Source organism: Pan troglodytes, chromosome 8, assembly GCF_028858775.2.
Source record: "Pan troglodytes isolate AG18354 chromosome 8, NHGRI_mPanTro3-v2.0_pri, whole genome shotgun sequence".
In the NCBI taxonomy this organism is placed as follows: domain Eukaryota; kingdom Metazoa; phylum Chordata; class Mammalia; order Primates; family Hominidae; genus Pan; species Pan troglodytes.
In genome coordinates this window covers 43976427-43994090 of record NC_072406.2, presented here as the reverse complement: position 1 = coordinate 43994090, position 17664 = coordinate 43976427, and the positions used below count along the sequence as shown (strand labels likewise).

The 17664-nt window shown below is 38.6% G+C and overlaps 1 protein-coding gene across 16 annotated transcripts in view; it reads left to right on the top strand.

The window, feature by feature from the left end:
• The window catches only part of ZNF438 (zinc finger protein 438), a 186920-nt gene that overhangs the window by 20822 nt on the left and 148434 nt on the right, over window positions 1-17664 (top strand). The window contains exon 1 of one of the 16 annotated variants that reach the window (XM_054660931.2): window positions 11693-11875. The exons of the other annotated variants lie outside the window; for them this stretch is intronic. The gene's annotated coding sequence lies outside the window, so the exon portion shown is untranslated. Of the gene's footprint in view, window positions 1-11692; window positions 11876-17664 lie in introns of those variants that run through there. 16 annotated transcript variants of the gene reach the window in all.

The window sequence follows — 17664 nt, the reverse complement described above, 5'->3', positions numbered from 1 at the left end:
TGGGAAAGCCCCACGTTGAACTGTTGCTCTTTTGCAGCAGCTCATCCCTGGGATCACCCCAGGCCATGCTCTCTCTGCTCAGCCTGTGCCTTCTTAATCCTCAGGCACCTGTTTTGCCTGACAGTGGTACGTGCACCCTCCCGTTACAAAGTGGTGTGCTGAGGGCACTCAGAACCATGAAGCATGCATGGTGCATCTTCCTGAGTGTTAATTTTCCTCACTGGCTATTATTTAATCCACTACATTTTTATAGTAAAAGTTAACATAGTTCTAATTATACACCATAGGTTCTGTCTGTCCTTCTCAACAAAATCTCTCTTTTTTTTTTTTTTTTTTTTCCAAACAGGGTCTCACTTCGTTATCCAGGCTGGAGTGCAGTGGTGTAATAATAGCTCACTGCAGCCTTGAGCTCCTGGGCACAAGTGATCCTCCTGCCTCAGCCATGCAAGAAAGTACCTAGAACTACAGATGTGCACTACCGTGCCCAGCTAATTTTTAATTTTTTTTTTCTGGAGCAGGGTCTTGCTTTGTTGCCCAGGCTGATCTAAAACTCCTGGCCTCAAGCTGTCCTCCCTTCTCAGTCTCCCAAAGTGTTAGAAACACAGGCGTGAGCCATTGTGTCTAGCCAACAAATTTTTTTATTGACCCTAATTAAACATGTTCAATTTTTTATGCCAAAAGAAAATAGATGTATTATAGTTTAGAATGTAACATTTGTGTACAATTTTTAAGGAAAAAAATAAGATCAAGAAATTTAAAGTTTCCATGGGCCACTTAGGGTTATGTCTTTAGTCTTCCCAGGATTATTTGGTTCCTCAGCTCTGAATTAGGACTACTTTGATGCAAAAGGTTAGAACTACCTATTTAAGTTGTCAGATTTGTAATTCTGTATTTTGGTTTTGTTCAGTGGAGCTATTATAACATTTTTATTCAGCATGGAATAGGAACTGGCCATGGGTTGGTCTCTGAATCATCAGGCTTTTCTGGTTAAAGATAAACATATAAGTATTTTCTTCTTTTAGCCATGTTTAATTTTGAAAAATGTCATTAAAGTAAGCATTGCTGCATTATAAAAATGATTGACAAGGCCAGGCGCTATGGCTCATTTCTGTAATACCAGCACTTTAGGAGGCCAAGGCGGGTGGATCACGAGGTCAGGAGTTCAAGACCAGCCTGGCCGATATGGTGAAACCCCATCTCTACTAAAAATACAAAAATTAGCCGGTTGTCATGGCAGGCACCTGTAATCCCAGCTACTCAGGAGGCTGAGGCAGAAGAATCGCTTGAACTTGGGAGGTGGAGGTTGCAGTGAGCCGAGATTGAGCCACTGCACTCCAGCCTGCTGGGTGACAGAGTGAGACCCCATCTCAAAAAAAAAAAAAAAAAAAGAATTGATAAGAACCAGGTGATGGCCTAGCTGCTGGAGCAGTACTCAAAAACAAGGTTGTCCTAGGCCACAAAGTAAGTTTGATGCTTTGCATTTAAAAAAAATAGGGTATCTTGTGTTAAGCTTTGTAATGCTTCCTCTGAGTTGAGAGTGAATCTTTTAAGATAAAACATTTCTTTGTCAGGACTGTTTGCAACTAAGGAATTTAAGGTTAAGGGTTTTGCAGGATACTGCCAAATTATAAGACTAATGAGGGCAAGGATTGGATCATGTTCATGGATGCACGTGAGCTAGGAGTAGTGCAGCACCTCACATATAATACTTAGTATTTTTTGAGTGAAGGAATGAACTATCCTTGGTATAACTGTGGAAAATATTGTTAGGTTGTATAATAGATAGAGGATAGCTTCCCTGTATCTATTGAGTTGAACAAGGCAGCCTTCCTGGACGTGTTGTCACAATATTGCTATCAGTATATGGCTCTTTTAAATTAATGGAAGCAGAGGCACAGCTGTACGTTTTCTTTTGAGTGCCAGTTATCAGGTCTGTTTAATCACATGCCAATTCTGTCTGCAAAATGGGGATAGCAACACACAATCTATCTAGTGCAAGTAGCTGCACTAAGGTTAGATGAGGTATACAGGGTAAGAGAAAATACTTGCAAATTATATATCTGATAACGGACTTATATCCACATTTATAAAGAACTCTTGCAGCTCAATATTAAAAAGACAAAAATACCCCATTAAAATGGGCAACGGATCTAAATAGACATTTCTCTAAGGAAGATTTATGAATGGCTGATAAGCACATGAAAAGATGCTCAACGTTGTCACTCATAGGGAGAAGCAAATCAAAACCACATAAGATACTCCTTCATGCCCACTAGTTAGCTGTAATCAAAAGCAGATAACAAGTGTTAGTGAGGATGTGGAGTAATTGGACGCTCCATACATTGCTGGTAGGAATTTAAAATGGGCAGCCACTTTAGAAATAGCTTGGCAGTTCTTCAAAAGGTGTTACCCTATGTTACCTAGCAGTTTCACTCCTAGGTATCTGTGCAAGAGAAATGAAAACATACCTACATACAAAAACTTATACATAAATGCTAGTAACATTATTCCTAATAGCTAAACAGTGGAAACAACCTAGATATCTATCAGCTGATGAATATATAAACAAAATGTGTTACATCCATACAATGGAATATTATTCAGCATTAAAAGCATAAAGGAATAAAGTACTGACACATGCTATAACATAACAAAACATGCTAAGTGAAAGGAGCAGACATAAAAGGCTATATGTTGTATGATTCCATTTATGTGAAATGTGCAAGGTAGGCCAATCCATAGGGACAGAAAGTAGATTTGTGAGCTGAGAGGGTTAGAGGAGGGAGATGGGGAATGACTACTAATGGATAGGAAGTTTCATTTTGGGATGATAAAAATGTTCTAAAGTTGCGGTGATGGTGGCACAACTCTGAATATACTAAAACCATGGAATTGTATATTTCAAAAGGGTAAATTGCATGGTATGTGAATTATACCTCAATGAAGCTGTTAAAAAAGAATAAGTGAGGTAATATGTGGGAATATACTTTGAGCTGTTTGAAAAGATATTATTATTATTATTTCAATTTGACTGTAAGGCCATTAAATAAAAGCAGGATGACTTAGATATTTTTCCTTGCTTGCAGGCTTGTGATTTTTATGCCATGACTCAACTTTATAAGGCTGTAACTCAGCAATATAAAATATTGAAAATGTTGAAACATAAAATGAAAACTGCTTGGTCTACTGTTTATATTTGATAGGATTTTCTGAATCAGTTAATTAGCAATAAGTGAATGTGTCATTAAGGAATTAGATTTTAGAATCGTAAAATTTTAGAGCTGGCAGAAACTTCAGAAGTCATCTAGTCCCCCCTCATTTTGCTTTGTGAGAGAGCTGAGTCCTACAGAGACAAAGTAAGATGTCTTATGTCACGGCATTGAGTAAATTCTAGAACTGAGTCAGTGTTCTTTCTGCTGACTATTTGGTTTCAGTGCTATTAAGTGTGTTCTACTATTAATAGAACTAACACTCTTAATAGCTATTTAAATGCTTCCTATATACTAGGCACTCTCTGTTAGGTACTTTATATATGTTATCTTGGTTAATCTACACAAAGCTTATGAAGACAGTTCATTTTACCTGTGTATTAGTTTTGTATTGCTGCTGTAAAATAAAACGAAACAAACAAACAAAAAACAAAAAATCTGGCCGGGCGCGGTGGCTAACGCCTGTAATCCCAGCACTTTGGGAGGCCAAGGCGGGCAGATCACGAGGTCAGGAGATGGAGACCAGCCTGACCAACATGGTGAAACCCTGTCTCAACTAAAAATACAAAAATTAGCAGGGCATGGTGGTGTGCACCTGTAATCCCAGCTACTCAGGAGGCTGAGACAGGAGAATCGCTTGAACCTGGAAGGTGGAGGTTGCAGTGAGCTGAGATCACGCCACTGCACTTCAGCCAGGGCAACAGTGTGAGACTCTGTCTCCAAAAAAAAAAAAAAAAAATCACCAAAAAAACCTTTGTGACTTAAAACAACACAAATTTCTTATCTTACATTCTGGAAGTCAGGAGCCCAAAATGGACCTGACATCCTGTTAGCAGGGCTTCCCTTCTTCCTGAAGGCTTAGGGGAGGTCAATTTTCTTGTCTTTTCCAGCTTCTGGAGGCTGCCTGCATTCCTTCACTTTTAGTCTCTTTGCATCTTCAGAGACAGTGGTGGCTGGGCAAATCTTTCTCACAGGGCCATTTTTCTGGTTTTAATTCTTTTGTCCCTGCTTTCCCCTTTAAGAACCCTTGTGATTACTTTGGGCCCATCTGGATAATGCAGATACTCTCCTTATTTTAAGTTCCACTGATTACCAGCCTTAATTCTGTGTGCAACCTTAATTCCCCCTTACCAAATGAGTGGAAAAAACACACTCAAAATGGTTTTTTTTTTTTCTATTAGCCAACAGCAATCAACACAGAAGACTTTTGTGATCACACGTGTGGGAGCTCCCCCCCACCCCCCCGAACCACACCAAGCCATTTTGCAGCAGACACCACTCGGGTTGCCTTCAATTCAATGCTGACACCACCTGGAGAGAGTGTCAGATCCCATATCTTCAGGCCTCAGTCTCACAGCAAGTCTCAGGAGGCTCTACCTGTGCTTCTGACCGACCTGCTATAAATTGGGGTTCCCACAACCACCTCTTTGGGTTCATTTAATTTACTAGAGGGCTCACAGAACTTAGGAAAACACATCTACTGGTTTATTATAAAGGATATTACAAAGGATGCAGATAGAGAGGTGCACAGGGCCAGGCATGTGGAAGGGGCAAGGAGCTCCCTTGCCCTCCCTGGGTGTACCACCATTTGCGAACCTCCATGTGTTCAGCTATTTGAAAGCTCTCCAAACCCTGCCCTTTTGGGTTTCTATTTAAGCTTCATTGGGTAGGCATGATTGATTGAATCATTGGCTGTTGGTGATCAACTTAACTTTCAGACCCTTGCGGAGGGTGTCGCTGAACGTCCCAACCCTCTAATCAAGCTTTGGTCTTTCTAGTGTCCAGCCTCCATCCTGAAGCTACCCAGGGACTGCCAGCCATCAGTCACTCATTAGCATACAAAAGACATCACTTTGGAGATTCTAAGGATTTTAGCAGTTGTGTGCCAGGAAATGAGGATGTAGACCAGATATATATTTCACAATATCATACCATGTAATATAGGGTAGACAGAGATTCCAGGGAATAAGGGATGGACATCCTTTGAGGGAGGCAATATTCTATGTACCACAATCTGTTAATAAGCTGAAGAGATTTAGGCTCAGAGAGATTAAGTAAGTTGTCCAAGGTCACAACATAATAAATGAAAGAGCTGATATTTTAACCCAGATCTGTTATTTATCATATATGCATATCTTTCACAATAACATGATCTTTCCCACAAATACCATTTGATCCTACTCAGGAAAAGTAAATAGGATGATGAGCATTGTTCAAATAGTAAATACCTATTTTTTTATTGTATATATTTAATGTATATGATGTTTTGATGTATACACACAGTGAAGTGGATACTACAGTCAAGCAAATTAACATCAGTCATCTCACGTAGTTACTCTTTTTAGTGGCAGGAAAATCTCTTTTAGCAAAAATCTCAAATACAGTACAGTATTAACCATAGTCCTCATGTCGTACATTAGACATCGAGACCCCTTTATCCTGCGTATCTGCAGCTTTGTATCCTTTGACCTACATCTTCTCATTTTCTCCCCCGTCCGCCCGTTTACCATCATTTTGTTCTCTAAGTATTCAACTTTCTTTTTCTTTTCTTTTTTTAAGATTCCACATATAAGTGAAATCATGCATTTTCTGTGTCTTGCCTATTTCACTCTGCATAATGTCTTCCACATTCATCCATGTGGTAGCAAATGGCAGGATCTCCTTTTTAAAGCTGAATAATATTCCATTTACGTACGTGCATGTACATATATATATATACACACACACATATGTACACACACATAACTCACAGTTCATTCATCTGTTGACAGACACTTTGGTTGTTTCAATATCTTGGCTATTATTGTTTCTAAATCTTGGCTCATGCTACAGTGAACATGGGAGTGCAAGTATCTTTATGAGATGGTGATTTCATTTCCTTTGGATATCTACCCACTGGAGGAATTGCTGAGTCATATGGTAGTTGTATTTTTAATTTCCTTAGGAACCTCTGTATGGTTTTTCACAGTGGCCGCACTGATCTGCATTCCCACCAACAGTGTATGAGGTTTCTCTTTTTCACACCATCACCAACACTTGTTATCTCTGGTAACTTATTAAAGTAATAATCACATTTGCTTAATAATATCAAGAAATAGGCTATGTTATTATGAAACAGTTAAAAGCATATAGGAAGTTTATTTATTGATGTGGGAAAAGTATTTATGACTCATCATGACTTCCAGCCCCCTCCCCCACATTTCTACTTATCACTTCCTTTCTGTTACCAGTTCCTTCCTTATCCAGCCTAGATGCTTTGATTCAAATTATTTTCCGGCAAATTCTTTCAATTCCTTTGTACCTCTTTGGTCTCTCCAATCTCAGAACTGGATGAACTCAACTACCTGCCAGTTTTTTCACTTTAATGATACACTCAGCAGCCTTAAAATTGTCCAGCAGTCTTCCGACGTGTCTATTATCTCACTCCCTCACTCCTCACAGCATACTGCCTTCATTCTTCTCAAACCTTTTAACCCCCTATCAGTGTTATTTGATGTCTTAGCAGTTTTCCATGCAGTTGACCACAATTGACCATTGCTTCTTTTTGGAAACACTTGTCTCTTGGCCTTTGAGACAAACCCTTCCCTGGTTTTCCTTCTCCCATTCTAGTTGACCATTTTCTGTCTTCTGTGTTACCTGACATCTAAAAGAGGAAAGGTTTAGTTCTCTTGTTTTTCATCTTGTACTTTTGGTTAAATATAATCTTTTTGTGTAAGTCATAATATCTCTAGCCCAGAGTTTGTCATCTTCAGCACTATTGACATTTTGGGCTGGAAAATTTTTTCAGTGTCAGGGGATGTCTTGTGGATTGTAGGATGCTTAGCAGCATCTCTGGCCTCTATGCTCTAACTGCCAATAGAGTTCCCTCTACCCTTATGGTGACAATCAAAATGTCTCCAGATATTGCCAGATGTCTCCTGGGTGCATAAAATCACCCCCCATTGAGAACTACTTATGTAGCCTGAAGTTCTCTTCTGAGGATCTGGGGATAACACCTTTCTGACCTCTCCACTTGAATGTCTCCTAGGCATTGCAAATTTAATGTGACCAAAATGGACTCTTGTTTTTTCTTCCATATATGCTCTCCCCCCAGATTTTCAGATTTTAGATTATTTATGATCTTGCATTGGAGGTACCAATAAAAGCCATTGGAGGCTTTTATTTGGAGTAAACTAGGGAGCCACCAGAGAGTTTTGGGCCAAGAAATGACATGATCTCACGTAGATCAGCTCTTTCTTGAGCATAGACTATGACTTGGAAGACTGAAAGCAGGAAGACCAGTTAAGAGGCTACTGTGGTAATCACAGTGAAAAATGGTAGTAGCTTGCATAAGGATGGTAGTAGGGCATATGATAAGGAGTGGCATCTTTAGTTTAGTGCTTAAACACAAATAGCCCTGAGAAGAATGCACTTGTACCTTCATGAAGTTAGTATCAGAGTATGCTTTGTTTTTCAGATGTTTTCTAAGAACTTGCAGGGAACAGGTTTTGGTGGGTCAGAATGAGAAGACAGTAGCCAAGTTCCTGGGTTCCTCCAAGCCAGAACTTCCTGGGATGTTACTTGAAGGGATTCAGGCCAGAACAGGGTTTTAAAACAAGGGACCCAACAGGAAGAGTAAGCAAGACATCCAATACTACCTGTTCTACCTCACAATCTTACTTAGGGCTGGTCCTCCCACGGTAAAACATGTACTGGGTGGCAGGGTAGATAGAACAATTGGAAGTCAGGAGTGTTTCCTTCATTAAATATAGGAAGCACATCATCTTGGGCTGGAAGGCCCTTAGCTGAAGTGAGGTGGCTATCGGCATTTGGGATGGGACAGGTTTTTGTTGTACAAGATTGCCCTACATGTCTCAAGACTTGCAATAGTGTGCTCTCTCATTGTGACATCTAAAAAATGCCTCCCCACATTTCCAGACTCCCCATGGGAGTCAGACATGTTCACCTGTATACCACTGGACTGAGCCCCCTTTGCTAATTTGAAAACTGCCTTCTGTAATAGGAAGTTAGTCAAAAGGCTATACATTCCAGGCCCTTAAAGAAAACCTGCATTACTTGTTTGGGGACTTAGAAGGTATCTACTAGTACTTTAAATTAGCATCTATGTTTATTGCTGATACGTCCCATAAATGTTTTCTGTCCATGTTATGTACCTTAATATACTACTTTGTAATTCTTTTGTAGAGGTCATAGCTATTTCAGGGCCATCTCTAAAGACACTGCAAAGGACACATGCTCTAGCTGCTCTCTTCTCCGTATTGTTATATAAGGGAACCTGAATTAAAATGAATTAAGAGTTTGGATGAAAGGGCATTCCCTAGCCATCTTAGCAAAGGGAGTGGGAGTAGGATTGGAAGAGGGAGGATAATGGCCTGGATGTGAATGTTTATGCACATCATGTTTTTTTAATCAGGTCTAGCTAGTATCAAGAGCTAAATATTTTTTAATCATATTTTTGAAAAGTAGTAGAAAATAGAACAATATTCAGATTTGTGAAGGATTGATGACTCAGTATTAGAGGGAAAACTCACCAAGGAAAAGATCTAATAGTTTTGAACATATAAAATGTAAGGTTTATTTACAATGAAAAAAATCACACAACACACTGGAGGAAATGCTTGTATCAAATGTGACTAAGGGTGAATATCTATAATATCTGAAGAGGAAGTTCTCTCGAACTTAATGAAGAAGTTTTAATACATAAGTAAACAAAGTATTTTAGCAGTTAATGATTAATAAAAAGGTGGGATTATGTTTACCGTCACTGGTAATCAAAGAAATGCCTTTTAAGTTAACCTTGAGTTATCTCTTCTATTCTTTCTAAAATACTGAAAATTAAAATAACTGACAATTCTGGAGAGGCTTTAAGGAAATGGACCCGTTCAGTCTTATGTGTTTCTTGTGCTACTCCCAGCCACTGCCTTTCCCTGAACATGCTGTGCCATTTTAAATTCTTACGTCTCATCTTTATGAGTCCTTCCCCTCTTCTTCCTGTTGACTTTCCATCTCTTGAGAGCAGCATTCAGATCCTGGGGGCATCCCTTCTTACTCAGCCCTGCCAATGAGCACTCTGATTTGCGTTCGGCACTGCATTGCAGTCATGGGTGTATGAATCAGTCCCTACCACTTGGCTGGGGAGTTCTTGAGGTTGGGACTGGTCAGGCCCTGCATCAGGGTCTGGTATACAAGTAATTATTCAATAACTATTGAACTAAATTATTGGACTTTGGTGAATGTTTTAATGAACTACAATATGTTAGGGTGATGGAATAACATGATCACTAAAGTGCAATTATAAGTGTAACTTATGGCAAAATTTTGTAACCAAATACAGAATGATATGTTTAGTGTAATTTCAACTGCTTTAGAAAGGTAATATGCAGAAAATGAATTTTTAAATATTTTAAAGTTATAGGTAACAAACTTTTATTTCTTTATTAAAATCTTTATGATACAATATATAATTTTTAAAATCAGTTGGCACACTTGACCTCCCTCTCTTCTCATCAGAAATTAACCTCTGTGTGTCCTGTCCAATTATCTGATTGAACTCTCAGGAAATAGGGTGGGCCTCCCCACAATGTGGGCTTTTAAGGATAGCTGCATTTATGTAACTGAATTAGGTCCCCAAGCATTTTTTGAGCTTTTACTGTGCCTGGGTGCATATAACTTGAAAGATATGGTACTTAGTATTTTATAGTTTGTAAATACATTCACATTATCAGTGATAAGTTCTACAGCTTTTAATAACGTCAAATATAAATGGTAGTTGTTTTTTTAAAACATTTTTTGAGTATCTACCATCTGCCAATGACTGAAATACAGAATTCCTTTAAGGAAGTCCTTGTCTGACAGGAAAGACAGACATCCATGGGCCTTTCATACAGCAAGATGAGTGTTGTAATCGTGTATTGAACAGAGTGCAGTGGGTTGTAGAGTAAATGGAGAAGCAGTTATTTCTTAGAGGGCTGGTGAGATGAGATAACTGTTCTCTGGTAAGATAACTCTCGAACAGGACTTTAGAAGATGGGCAAGATTTTTGCAAGATGGATAGGAGAAAAGGGGAAAAGCATGAACAGAAAGGTAGAAGTGTAGAAATACATGATGTCTTCAGAAGCCACTAAAAGATTTTGGAGAGGGATATGACATGATTAGGTTTGTATTTGGAAAGAAAATTGAGATCAGTGATTATAACAAGGAAACACAAGAAAAGTTTTTTTTTTTTTTTTGCATGCTTTTCTATGTGACAATTTTGTGAGCATCCCCAGATTTTAAATTGCAACATAGATAGGACAGGCTTTACATTATGCACAGTTCTGGCCAGCCAACCATATACCCTCTCATAGCTGTACATCAGAGTGTCCCTTCTAAAAGTCTGGGTGAACAGTGGGCTACAGGAATGAGGTCAGCTAAGAAGCCATTGCAGTGTTCCACATCACCACAGGAAGTGATGGCTTAATCAGGGCCATGATAACAGAAATGGATGGGAGGGAATATATTTGCCTCTGTAGACTTGGTATCAGAGTTTTGTGGGGGTAGAGAGAAAAAGGAATTATACATCAGTGTTTCTCAGATTTTAATGTGCATGTGAATTGTCTAGGGATTTTGTTAAAAGGTAGATTTTGATTCAATAGGTCTGGCAGTGGGGCCTCAGATTCTGCTCCCAAGTGATGCCAACACTGTTAGGCCATGGTCCAGTGAATAATTAACAAGGACGAGATAACGTGGGTGTGAGACTCTGCTGGCTAGATGGTGATGTCATTATCTGAAATACCTGAAATGGGGAATACCAGAGAAAAGAAAGCTTGGGCAGGGGGATGGGGTGAAGTTTTTGTGGGACATTCAGGTATAAAAATTGTAGACAGCTGAAAGTTTGGATTCTAAGCTTGAGAGAAAAATCAAGCATAGAGATACAAATTTGGGAATAAGCATTTCGTTGCTGACATAAAAGTCATGAGAATGAGTGACATGACCTACAAAAAAGAGATAAAGTTAATATTAGAAAATATACCTATTCCTTCATCATTCAAAGGCCTCATCTTCTAAAAAGACAAATAAAGAAAATATACCTATTTGCTAAAATTTTAATGTCCATTTAAGTGACTATAAACCAGCAATGGGAAAGAAATTGGATAGGTAGCTTCCTCCCTATGAACAATCTCTAGGTGTAAATTGAGGGGAGGAGAAGTCTTCTTTGGAAAACCCCCCTTTTCCTTGGTAATGACCATAGATCAAGTTAAAAATGATTAAAGTATCTTATGAGAAATCATTCATATAAATAAATATGTGTAAAGAATCGTCAAAATGCCAGGCAGTTTTCTGACCTTAACATTAATAGCAAATGAAATGAATCCCTGAAACAGTGGAGCTTATGGGGGAGATTGACAAATGCTGTGTTAGGAAAGTATAGTGTGATGTGAGAGCACACACATCAGGAACACATGACTCAGTGTGGAGACAAGGGATGGCCTTCCTGAGGAAGTAGCATTAAGCTGAGACCAGAAGGCTGAGTGGTGGTGACCTACAAGAAGAAGAAGGGAAGGTCATAACAGTAATGACTTGGAGTGGAGAGGCCCCGCAGGTTGGAGAAGTTCAGTGTGGCTCACCATGGAGTGTCAGAGTGAGGGAGATGACTGCTGAGCTCCGAGAGGTGAACAGAGCCCCTGGTGAGGCCCACTCCTCTGGGACTTAGTAGAGAGAAGAGGGAGAAAATGATGTATTTTCCCAAGGAAAAACTGTTATTCTACTTTGGTATAGTTCAAACAACAGTCTTATGCATATGGTTTTACAAGGCTTTTATGGACTGGCCTAGTAATGACATGACTCATAGTAATGTTGTTTCTATAGGAAAAATGTTTTGGGCTTCAAAAGCTGTCTTACAACTTAACTTTCAGATTTTTTTTTTCCATTTGGGAACCGCTTGGATAAGAGCACAATTCTAGTGTTTTTTGTTCTTTCTGTTAAAAGTGTGCTTTCTCTGGTATGTATCTATGTGGCTACAGTGTTGATTTTCCATCTTCTGATATGAATCAAAGCTATCATTGCACAGATGCAGTTGAAATGTTGTTATATTTTCTTGACCAGATTCAGAAAGTGTATGGAAATAGAGAAATCTTTTTATAAATTGTTTAGTTTTCAAAGTGTTTGTTCTTCAAAGTTAAGGATTCCCTCTGTAAACTATATCGTGGTATACTGTGTTATATACCATGAAAGTATGAAAAGTGAAACTGCCATGAAAATTGTTATAAACAGAAAGTAAAAGAGATCGGTGTGTTTTCACTGTTGAAGTCAAATAGAATGCAGAAGGTAAACAATAAAGGATAAAATACCTAGCTTTAAAAATACTTTAATAACCGTGAGCTTATGATCATAATCGTCTTCATTACTAGCTATTGTTATCATTAGTAATACTTGATTTTTTTTTTTTTTTTTTTTTTGAGACAGTCTCTCTCTGTCACCCAGGCTGGAGTGCAGGGGCGTGATCTCGGCTCATTGCAAGCTCCGCCTCTCGGGTTCACGCCGTTCTCCTGCCTCAGCCTCCTGAGTAGCTGGGACTACAGGGGCCCGCCACCATGCCCGGCTAATTTTTTGTATTTTTCTTAGTAGAGACGGGGTTTCACTGTGTTAGCCAGGATGGTCTCAAACTCCTGACCTCATGATCCACCCGCCTCGGCCTCCCAAAGTGCTGGGATTAGAGGCATGAGCCACTGCGCCCAGCCAATACTTGATATTTTAAAGCAAGAAACAGCAGCTGTTAAGGTCACTCCCTTTGTAAAATGGATCTATATGAGTTTCATTTTCTTTAATAAATGAAACTTTAGGCTGAAACTCTCAAATTCCCTTATCTCCAACATGCAAAGTTAATTTCATCCACATCTGTCTTGTGAAAGTATCTTTCTTTCTATATCAGTTAGAATGCTTTCAGCTGGTAAGTGACAGAGACCCAACTGAAAGTATCGTATGTAATAACTGCATTTTATTATCTCATATAACTAGAAATCTGGAAGAAAGATGTTTTTTTAGTTGGCTTATATAGCAGCTAACTCGTATCATCAGACTCTCTGGCTCTGTCTTTTCATTCTACCATCCTGATAAGTTGGCTTTTGTCTTCAGACTTTTCCCCTCCTCATCTCAAGATGGCAGCTTTAACTCCAAGAATGACATACTCATATCAAAGCACCCATGACTGTAAGAAAAGAAGGTGTCTCTCTTATGTCTTTTTTTAAAATGAAGAAAACTTTCTTAGAAGCCTCCTAGAAAACATGACCTCATTAGCTAAAATTGCATCCTATACCCGTTTCTAAGCCAGTCAGTGGTGAGGGGTACGGAAGTCCTATGTTTGGCTTAGACTAGTCAAGATTCATGGCCCTTCACTCCTCCCAAGGTAAAAAAAAAAAAAAGAAAATAGGATTTTGTTATTCGGAAAGAAGGGAAGACTAGGTAGGCAACCACTAGTGTCTGCCGTATCTTCCAAGGCCAATTTATTTGCCTAGAGCCTTAATTCCTTTCTGCCTCTTAGAAGACTTTGTTAATAATTTCTTTTTGCGTTCATTTTCAGTCTTCTCATTCTTTTTCTTCAAGCTTATTGAAAGAAGAGTCTGCATATGCTGCCTTCATTTTTTTCCCCTCCCATTTATTCCTTAAATTCCTTGCAATCTGGATTTTGTTCCTCCTAATAAGAACCTTCCTTTCTATCAACAACAATAACCACCTGATTCCCAAATCCTTTGCCAGTGTCTTTGTTTTCTGGATTTTCTATTCTCTGTTTCATTTGTTTGTACATTATTCTTTATTATTTCCTTCCGTCTGCTTGCTTAGGTTTAGTTTGCTTTTCTTTTTGTAGGTTCTGTCTTAAGGTGGAAGATTAGATTATCCACTTGAGATCTTTCTTTTTTAATATAGGCATTTATAGCTACAAATGTCTTTCTGGGTATTATTTTCTTTAGCTGTATCCAATAAATTTTGGTATGTTGAGTTTTAGTTCTCACTAATCTCAAGGTATTTTCTAATTTTCTCTCTGATTTCTTTGACCCATTGGTTATTTAGGAGTGTGGTTCCCTCCCATCTTTGTGAATTTCCTAAAATTCCTTCTGTTACTGATTTGTATTCTAATTGCATTCCATTGTTTCAGAGAACATTCTTTGTGTGGTTAATCTCTTTAAATTATTGAAGGTTGTTTATGGCCTAGCATATGGTCTCTTTTGGAAAATGTTTCATGTGCACTTAATAATGCATATTGCCTTGTTGGGTGGAGTGTTATATAGTTGTCTGTAGGTCTAGTTGTCTTACAGTGTTGTTCAAATCTTCTGTATTCTTGTTGATTTTCTTCCTGGTGGTTTTATCTAGTATTGAAAGAGGGAAGTCTCCAATTATTATTTTTCAATTGTGTATCCCTTCGACTGTCTTTTCTTCCTTCTCTTGTTAAGTGCATATATGCTTCTAATTGTTATACCTTCCTGATGGATTGACCCTTCTGTCATTATGAAGTGTTTCTCTTTATTTCTAGTAATATATTCTTGCTTTAAAATGTATTTTGCCTGATTCTTTTATGTTTACTGTTTGTATGGTATAGCTTTTACTTTCAACCTATTTGTATGATTGAACCTAAAATGTGTCTTCTGTAGATTTTATATAGTTGGGATCTTTGTTCTTTTTCTTTTATAAAAATACAGCCTGATGATCTTTCTTTTGATTAGATTGCTTCATCTGTTCACATTTAATGTGATTACTGATATAGTTGGATTTTTGTCTGCAGTTACGAATTTTGTTTTCTATAGGTCTCAGGTCTTTTTTGTTCTTTCCTTTCTTGCCTTCTTTTGAATTAAGTAGATATATTGTAGTGTGATGCTTTAATTCCTTTGCTACTTTTTAAAATATATATTTTGAGTTATTTTCTTAGTGGTTGCTCCAGGGTTTACAGTGTACATCCCGATTTATAAGAATTTCACTTCTGATTTATACTTACTTTCAGCAAAATAGACTTCCTCTGTTAGCTCCATTTCCTTCCCCAACTTTTTTTGCTATTATTGATGTACCTATTATGTCAAACCCAACAACACACTGTTGTAATTTTTACTTTATGTCTTTTGAAGAAGCTGAGACAAGGGAGAGCAAGTACGTATTTATAGTTAGTTGTATTGACCTCTCTATTTTTTATTTTCTTTACATATTTCTGCATATTTGAGTTAGCTCTGGGGTCATTTTCTTACTCCCGAAGAACTTTGTTCTCACCTGCTTCTTTTGTGCTGTTATTGTCTAAATGTATAGCAGTAAATGTTGTTAGCCCAATAATAAAATTATAGCTACAGTGTTTTATTGAATTATTCTTTAAATCAGTTAAGAGAAGAAAGGGGAAGAAATATGCAATTACAGTGTCTTTTGCAATAATGTACGTAATTTCCTTTACTGGCATGCTTTGTTTTTTGGGGCTTCCAATTACTGTTTGGTGTTACTTGCTTTTAGCCTGAAGAATTTCCTTTAGTATTTCTTGTAAAACAGATATTCTAGCAACAAATTTTCTGTCTTTATTTTTCTGGGGATGCCTTAATTTGACCTTTATTTTAAAAATACAGTATTGCTGGATATTAGAGTCATAATTCACAGTATTTTACTTTAGTACTTTGAATATTTAATTCCATTGCTTTCTGGCCTCCCTTGTTTCTAATGAGAAGTCAGCTGTTAATCGTATTGGGGGCTGCTTTGTACTTGTCTGGTCATTTTGCTCTTGCTGCTTTCAAGATTTTCTCCTTGTCTTTGGCTCTCAAGATTTTGCCTGTAATGTGTCTGGAAGTATATCTCTTTGTATGTATCCTATTTAGAATTTGTTGAGCTCCTTGGGGGATGTGTAGATTCATATTTCTTTTTCTTTTATCAAATTTGGAAAGATTTCAACCATTATTTATGTATTTTTTGTTCTTTTTAATTCATTATTTTTTTTTCCTCTCTCTGAGACAGGGTCTCACTCTCTCACCCAGGCTGGAGTATAGTGGCATGATCTCAGCTCACTGCAGGCTCTACCTCACTGCAGGCTTAAGCAGTCCTCCCACCTCAGCCTCCTGAGTAGCTGGAACTACAGGTGTGTTTCACCCTGCCTGGTTAATTTTTAATATTTTTTATAGAGACAGGGTCTCACCATGTTTCCTAGGCTGGTATCAAATTCCTGGGCTCAAGCAATCCTCCCACCTCGGCCTCCCAAGATGCTGGAGGTACAGATGTGAGCCACCATGCCTAGCCTCATTATTTCTTTAAGTATTATTTCTGCCTCTTTTTTCTCCTAATGGCATCTGTTTTAGTCCATTTTCTGTTACTGTAACAGAATACCAAAGACCAATACCAATAAGGAAAAGAAATTTATTTCTTATGGTTCTGGAAGCTGAGAAGTCCAAGAGCATGGTGCGAGCCTCTGGTGAGGGCCTTCTTGCTGGTGGGAATTCTCTACAGAGTCCCAAGGTGGCACAGAGCATCGCATGCTGAGAGGGCACATGAGTGAGAACAAAACTGGATTTTATAAACAGATGCACTCTTGTGATAGCTAACCTACCTGTGTGATAACCCATTAATCCAGTAACTTATTAATCTACTATTCCATTCATGAGAGCAGAACCCTCATGACCCAGTCACCTCTTAAAAGTACTACTTCTCAATACTTCTGCATTCAGGACCAAGTTTCCAATACAGTGAACCTTTGGAGAACACATTTAAACCATAGCATTCCACCCTGGGCGCCCAAAATTTATGTCCTTCTGGTGTTTAAAAATACATTCATTCCATCCCAGTAGCTCCAGAGTCTTCATTCATTCTATCATGCATTCAAAAGCCCAAAGTTCCAAGTCTCATGTAAATCAGATTTGAGTGAGACACATGGTGTAATTTGCCTTCAGGCAGACTCTTTTCAGCTGTGAGCCTGTTAAATCAAACAAGTTACCTACTTCCAAAATATAGTGGTGGAGCAGGCGTAGGACAGACATTGCCATTCCAAAAGGGAGGAACAGGAAAAAATTAAGGAGTAACAGATCCCATGTAAAACGAAAACCCAACAAGGAAAACAGCATTACATCTTACAGCTGGAGAATAATCTCCTTTGACTCCATGTCCTGCATCCTGGGCACACAGGTGCAGGGTTGGGCCTCCAAGGCCTCAAGTGGTTCCACCCCCGTGGCTTTACTATGCTCAGTCCATATGTCAGCCCTTATAGGTTACAGTTGGGTGCCTGTGGCTTTCGCAGGTTGGACCTGCATGCTGGTGGTATAGTTCTGGGGTCTCAGCAGCATTCCTGCTCCCACAGCTTCATTAGGCATTACTTTAGTGGGGACTCTGCTGTGGCCTTGCTTCTGGCTGCACTAGGCATTGCCCTAGTAGGGGCTTTCAGCAATGGGTCTACCCTTGTTGACAAGTCTCTGCCAGGGCACCAGTCTTTTTGGTATATCCTTTGAAATCTAGGTGAAACTACCATAGC